Consider the following 7,593-nt stretch of genomic DNA (forward strand, 5'->3'; position numbering starts at 1 on the left):
TTTCATCAAAATCGGTCCATAACTTTTTGAGTTATGTTGCTAACAGACAAACAAACAAACAAACAAACAGACAAACAAACAAACAAACAGACAGACAAACAAACAAACAAACAGACAAACGCCGGCAAAAACATAACCTCCTTGGCAGAGATAATAATAAAAACTGTGTTAACGGCATTAAAATAATTGTTGGCGATAATGAATTAATTAGTTAAGGCAAAATGACCACGTTAACGTGCCCGGCCCAGCAAACATTTGACATGGTTCAGTATAGAGAAGTGTAGATGCAGATGTTTGGAAGCTCATGTGAGCCCAAAAAGCTCTTAGCTTAGTGCACAACAGGTGAAGCACATTTTATTTTTGACTTTACGCTTTTTTCTCATCAGTGTTGTAATGTTGTTTCTTCATCACAAACACTCAATAAAGGTCGTAGGTAAGTTTTACATGTTGAACCCCAAATGTCCACACAGTCCATCAGATATGGTACAATTATAGAGTTATACAAAGTTAATAATGCTGTACTATTTAGTGAGAACTTGACTTTATGCAGAACAGCAAGTGGCCTTTTGTGTCATTTATATGAGACAAACTCCAGTTTAGACCTTCATCAACCATAACTCCTAAAAATGTGGTTTCATTTACTCTTTGAATCTGTATCCATCTATTTCTAATGTTATGTTGTCTTTTTTCTTTTTATCATTAAATAAAATGAAATTTGTTTTTTTTAACATTCAGAATCAATCCATTTAAATCAAACCAATATTTTACTTTTCTTAGCTCTTTGTTAACTTTACTTGTGACCTCTTTTATGTCTTTTCCAGAGTAAAATAATGTTGTGTCATCAGCAAATAGAATTTTCCCAAACTTGGAAACTTAAACAAACTTTTTAAATCAAGTCTAACTCCTAGTTTTTATTTGTTTGTATTTGCTTAAATTGTGATTTTTAAGTCTTTCCTGTTTGAATTAATTTGTGTAAGAGTTGTGCTGTAGAAATAAACCTGCTTTCCCTTGCCTTGATTTTGAAGGATTTATCAAGTGGTGAAGTTTCTTGAGTGAACCACATGAATTTATAATATTTGTTTGAATATTGTTTAATGAAGTTACACATTGAGTTGAACATTGTTTAAAGTTTAAACGTAATACTCTGTGTCCTAAATAATGGGAAATTCCTTTGCAGATGAGGCTTTGGAGATAACCCAGGCTGGCGTTATCTAAACTAAACTTAAAGACTTGGTGGTGATTTACAGAGTAGGGTTGTCACCTCCTCACAAAGAAGAAATGCAAAGACGCTTCAAAGACAATCCAATGCGTTACCTGCCCAACATATTATTTGCATATTCATACTGTAGTTTTATATCTCTGGGTTCAGGGAAACTCAACCCAGGACTTACAGATGCCTGATGTAAGTCCTGTGTAGCTGTAGGCCATCAGGGACAGTGATTTGACCCAGAACTCTGTATTAGAATCATATTTTTTGTGATTTAAATTGATTGAGTCTAGTCATTTTTGATAGAACACGCCTAACAGTTTTCAGGATTGGATCTCATTGGATTCCCAGTACTTATGACTCAAACAAGCTTGCAAAAACACTGCAAACTTTAGCTCATTAGAATAGCACCATTCTGATTCTGCAAAAAAATCTAAATACCATAAATACTAGGGCTGGGTATCATTAAGGAGTTGCCAATACGATACCTACCGTCGATACACAGGCCACGATACGATACATATCTCGATACAGTGCACTTTCGATTTGATATGATATATTTCAAATCGATTCGATACAATACAGTTCAATAAAAAATAAAGGCTAAATCACGGCTGTGATACTTGAAGTGTTTGTTAAACCACTTCTTGTGCAAAGAAACACAAACATTTTAATCCTCAAAATGGTGTCACAATGTCAAATGTGTTGCATAAATGAGTTTCCTTTCACTAAACAAGCCACAAAACTGTAGCTCTGTAACAAAATAATTTAGTAAAACACACCTAAAAATACTCTTGCTGATATATCGATACAGTAGCCCAGGATATCGATACCGTATCATCGCATTAAACGATACGATACATATCGATATTCCGATATTTTTGCACACCCCTGATAAATACCACAAATATGTATGATATTAGAGTCATGCAGGGGTGTTTCTTAAAGGCGCTACAAAACCACTTGTAATTGAATAAATGTAAGGTAAAGCTGTGTAATGTCCTACTGCGGAACATTCCAGGCAGTGCAATGACATTTCCATAGAAACAAGAAGGTGACAAATCCCCAACTCCCCAACCAAACCCCTCCGTAAACATCGTCACAACAGAGAGCTGTGTAGCTGTTGGCACTTCCTGTGGATATCTGCACTTCACACTCACGAGCAAACGGGATGTAACAATATCCACATCTCTCTGTACGATATGTGCACGATATGAATCTCACGATACGATATTTATTGCGAGATTCATTGTGAATATGTTACGTGTTACTTTTAAAATGCATTGACAAGACTTTGGTGCTAGCATCATCCAAAGAATTAAGATTTAATAGTGGTTAATAACAGGTGATTCTTCATAGTGGTCTGCACGGGAACAGCAAAGGATCATGGTCTATGTAGTTCCCTCTGTTTTTATTAGTTGCTGCTGCTCCAAAACAATGAATCGACTCAAATAAAGAGACTTGTAATCAATCAATCAATCAAACTTTATTTCTATAGCACCTTCCAACGACCAAAACCGACCAAAGTGCTGTACAACATTAAAACAGGATAAAAAACAATAAACATCATACAAACAAAGCAACAAAGCACATTACACCATTAAAATAAAGAAAGTGTCACAGGGCCACTAAGTGTTAAAAGCCGTTCTAAATAAGTACGTTTTAAGCTTGGCTTTGAACAGAGGCAGGTCATGGATGAACTGTAACTCGTAATTCAACATATGGTGATGGCCCACGATATTATTGTGAAACTTTTGACGGTTCGATATCACGATATTTCAGTCTATAAGGGATGCTGCTGAATCCTGCATGTATCATTGATTGAGAAACTAAAAATAGAGAAGGAAGTGCGTATGCCACAGTGATTGTGTACCGGTGGAGGTGAAAACTTGGAGAGAGAAATGACATCCTGAAAACATGAGAATAAAGATGACTCAAACATGCACGAATCACTGCAAATACAACTTTGCAAGTGTAAATGAGAAGGAGAAACAATTACAACACGGCGGAAAGAATCCGTGTATTATTCATAAAATAAGAAAACAAACGAACAAACAAACAAACAAAAACGATTTTCTTCATTATTTGCCTCCAGAACCAAAATGAACAAACAGATAACGATTCCTTTTTTCACTTTTCGATTTTGTGTTTAATTGAATGATGGAAAAACAGATAACGACCGTTTCCCATTTCCGTGATTTAAACTGAGATGCCGAACTGAACCAGGACTAAAACAGGACTAAACAAAGACTAAACCAGGACTAAACTGGTGTCAGTCCTGGTCTCAGTCCTGGTCTCAGTTCTGGTCTCAGTTCTGGTCTGGTCCTGATCTCATTCCTGGTTTCAGTTCTGGTCAGGTCCCAGGTCGCAGTCCCCGTCTCAGTCCTGTCTCAGTTCTGATCTGGTCCCAGTCTGGTCCTGGTCTCAGTCCCTGTTTCAGTCCCTGTCTCAGTCCCATTCTAGGTCCTGGTCTCAGTCCTGGTCTCAGTCCTGGCCTCAGTCCTGACCTCAGTCCTGGTCTCAGCCCTGGTCTGGTCGCGGTCTCACTCCCCGTCTCAGTCCTGGTCTCAGTTCTGGTCACTGTTGGGCAAGATCCTTTGAAACTGTAATGCGTTATTTATTACTTATTACTGTCATTTCAAAGTAATTCGTTACATTACAATATTACTGCATTTAAAATGTAAGGCATTACATTACTATTGCATTACTTTAAGTTACTCTCACCAAAATAACTTTTGCGCTGTATATGGACTGAACCAGGACTAAACCAGGTCTAAACCAGGACTAAACCAGAGCTGAACCAGGACTAAACCAGAAGTGAACTAGGACTAAACCAGAAGTGAACTAGGACTAAAACAGGACTCACTGTGGGGACGGGCTTGAAGGTGACGCAGGAGAAAGGAGCGGCTCTGCTCCGCACCTCACGGAGGTAAGAGCGTCTGTCACGCGATCGTTCTCTTTAAGGACACGCTGCTTCTCGGGCTCATGGCCCTGATTTCAACAAAAAAAAAAAAAAAAAATCTGCGAGACAGCGAAAAGTGAACTGCGATAGAGGGAGGGACGAGTGTAAACCAGGTCTAAACCAGAACTGACCCAGGTCTAAACCAGGTCTAAACAGCGTGGAGTTCTTTGTCAGTCGTTTCGCCCGCAGTTACCTGAAGGTCTATGAGGGCGCATCTCCGGCGTTTCACCGCTGCTGATATCGAGGTGATTTTAGCGAATTTGTATAAAGAAAAACCCACCACTTCAATCCAGGTTAAAAAAAACATTGTAACGCGCGTTACTCACATTTGTACCGAGTAAAATATTACTATTTTTTCCCCTGTAATGCCACATTACTGCGTTACAGCAAAAAGTAATGCATTACTGTAATTCGTTACTTTTATAACGCGTTACTCCCAACACTGGTTCTGGTCTGGTCCCAGTCTGGTCCTGGTCTCAGTCCCCATCTCAGTCTAGGTCCTGGTCCTGTTCTGGTCCCGGTCTCACCCCTGGCTTAGACCTGGTTCAGTCCTGTTTCAGTCCAGCATCACAGTTTAAGTCCAGAAACAGGAATCATTATCCGTTTTTTCATTTTGGTTTGTAGACAAATAATGAAGAAAATATATATATATATATTTTTTTATTTTGGTTTTATTTTGAAAAACAATGAACAAATGATACACAGATTTAAAAGCTAAATTTTAAAGGTCAGTTTCACATAGTAGGTCCACTTTAAGATGAATATACAAACTTGTGTATTCTCCTCCCTGTTTGTCTCCATGGGCTGGTTTCTTTCTCGCTCGGATGGTGAGACTCTTAAACAGAAGACTGTGCTGAGGTCTGCAAAAACACTGCAAACTTGAGCTCATTAGAATAGCACCATTCTGATTCTGCAACAATGGCCTCCAACAAAATCTAAATACCATAAATATGTATGATATTAGAGTCTTAAAGGGCCCGTCTCACGTAAAATATCTCTTTTCATATTGTATCTTCTGCACATAAACAAGCACAATTTGAGTTTTGGAACATCCATTACACAATAGTTCTGAAATGATTTGTTGGAGGCATCACAGATCAGGAACTATGAAAGACCGACTATTGTTCATCCCCCCTGCCCGTCCTGAGAAAACACAGGCTCCGCCCTCCAAACGTGACGTAGACTCTGAGTGAGTAAGTCTTTGAAGACGACTCACTAGAATAAAATGATGCCCAAAGTCTGTTGTTAGTATCAGTGTAATATCGTAGGTAGTGTTGTGGAGAAACAGATTACATGTACTGGAGTTATGTAATCAGAGTACAAATTATGAGTAAGTGTATTCGGTTACAGTTACTGTTTCAATGAGTGGTAATTGGATTACAGTTACTTTGTTGAAATAAATGGATTACACGGCAGTATTGTCCTGTTTTCACATTTTGAGCTATATCCTTTTTTTCCCCCAGTAATTCAACTCATTCCTGGAAACTAAACCAGGTCTAAACTAGATCTCAACCAGGTCTAAACCAGGTCTAAACCAGGTCTAAAACCAGGACTAAAACCAGGACTAAACCAGGACTAAACCAGGACTAAAACAGGACTAAAAGCAGGTCTAAATGAGATCTAAACGAGATCTAAACCAGGTCTAAAACTGGACTAAAACAGGATTTAACAGGACTAAACCAAGCTGCATGGACGTGTCTCCTCTTCTTCTATCAATAATGTTTTTAATACGGTTAAGTAAAGTCTGGGCTTTTCTTTTCTTTTTTTTTTTTTTTAACAGACAAAACATCTTATGTGAAGATTTCCTCGTCTTTGCTTCTCTATAGCAAATCAAGTAATCCAAAGTATTCAGATTACGTTACTCACTTTAAGTAATTTAATGGATTCTGTTACAAACTACATATTGGTGTATGTAATCTGCAATCTGTAGGGGAATACGTTTTAAAAGTCACCTTCCCAACACTGATCGTAGTCTTAAAAAATAAACGTTGCAGTTTGGTTTTAGTTAGTTCGTTGTCACATGGGAAGGTGGCAGAAATACGCTGCAATTTGGTTAAAAAAAACAAAACAAAACGTAGAATCAATCTAAAAACCACTTGGGCGACATAAACAAGGCCCACACATCACTCTTAGAAGGTAGAAAGCTCTGAAAAGTTGATTTTGCATGAGATGGGCCCTTTAAAGGCGCTACAAAAATATCTGTATTGAATAAATGTAAGGTAGAGCTGTTTAATGTCATACTGTGGAACATTCCAGGCAGTGCAATGACATCTCCATAGAAACAAAAAGGTGATAAATCCCCGACCAGAAAGTTTCACAGTGCACCTTTAGTACATAGATGAATAAATGGATTGTTTGTGGTGGTAAAGAGTGGTGCATTCAAGGTTTGTCAGAAAAATCAGATAAAAAAAGATTTTGTTGACTCTTGGAAGGAAAGCAGGTCACAGAAAGCAGTGAGTGACACAGAGGAAGTGATAAGAAGTGAATGGAAAAGTTTTAAAAGATTTGAATCAGACAGAGATAAAAGACGACTCAGAGGATTAAACTGAACTGAAGAAAAAAAAACTGAAAAATGAAGAGAATATTAAAGAAGAGATGAGGTTAAGGTTAAGATAACACTGGATTTACACTTGAGGCAGGGTGGCTTCTGTATGCAGTGTATGAAAATGAACTTCAGGTGAGAACAGGGGTCTTCAACCTGGAGCTCACCACCCAAAAAAAACAACAAAAAACAATTAGCAGTAATAATGACCGACCTGTGGATCGTGACAAGGCGACCCCCCAAAAACATCTCTTGATCCACCTGAGGGTCTTTGGGAAACACAGTGTTAGAGGCATCAGTGAGCTGGAGGAGAGCCTTAGTGAGGAGTATCTGGAACGAATGAATCTCTTCACCTCAGAGGGCGCTGCCTTCCACAACAAACTTGGCCTGAAACCTTTGACCTGGCAAAAATCTCCACCACTTGCTCCAGTGCCAAAATCCAAATGGCTCCTCACTGTTTACAGCCAGAATATTGTGACCAGGCTGGAAGACGTGGAGGTGAGGGAGTCACATCCACCTGAGGTCTTTTTACAAACAGACTCTACCAAGAAGCTCCGAGGTGTTTTGAACATGTTATTTGTCATGTACTGTTGGACAAAGAGAAGTGGACAATAGTAAAAGTTGATGTATTATATTTATGTTTGTATGTTATGACCAGTGTTGGGGAGTAACAGATTACATGTACCGGAGTTAAGTAATCAGAGTACTAATTATGAGTAACTGTATTCAATTACAGTTACTATTTCAGTGAGTGGTAATTGGATTACAGTTACTTTGTTGAAATAAATGGATTACACGGCAGGATTTTCCTGTTTTCACTTTTATTTAATTTTTTTAAATTGGTAATTCCACGCATTGCTATAAACTAAACCAGGTTTAAAC

This window comes from Boleophthalmus pectinirostris, unplaced genomic scaffold, assembly GCF_026225935.1.
Source record: "Boleophthalmus pectinirostris isolate CB_2022bp ecotype Guang Dong unplaced genomic scaffold, ASM2622593v1 HiC_scaffold_23, whole genome shotgun sequence".
In the NCBI taxonomy this organism is placed as follows: Eukaryota; Metazoa; Chordata; class Actinopteri; order Gobiiformes; family Gobiidae; genus Boleophthalmus; species Boleophthalmus pectinirostris.